This window comes from Penaeus monodon, chromosome 22, assembly GCF_015228065.2.
Source record: "Penaeus monodon isolate SGIC_2016 chromosome 22, NSTDA_Pmon_1, whole genome shotgun sequence".
Lineage (NCBI taxonomy): Eukaryota > Metazoa > Arthropoda > Malacostraca > Decapoda > Penaeidae > Penaeus > Penaeus monodon.
In genome coordinates, this window is record NC_051407.1 from 27,619,354 (window position 1) to 27,619,586 (window position 233).

General features: G+C 37.8%; 1 protein-coding gene across 1 annotated transcript in view; it reads right to left on the reverse strand.

Moving 5' to 3' along the window:
- Positions 1–233, reverse strand: part of LOC119587066 — a 26,966-nt gene that overhangs the window by 4,811 nt on the left and 21,922 nt on the right. The window lies entirely within an intron of this gene.

The following is a 233-nucleotide window of genomic DNA, read 5'->3' on the forward strand; positions in this document are numbered from 1 at the left end:
TGAGTAAAGAAAACAGAAGAAGGTGAAGAAGAGAGGCAACAAACCCTCTCCTTTGACTCGGTATTTGCAGAAAAGTGGCCGAGGCTTTTAAACAATCTCGACTGTCAGCATGATTCAAAAAATAATTTTCCATTGTCTGTGTTTAATGTTCCTTGATCATGAAAAGTCTTCTGGAGTCGCATGCAGATACGGCTGTGTCATTCATGATAGTCTTTTTAACTAAGAGTTATAAT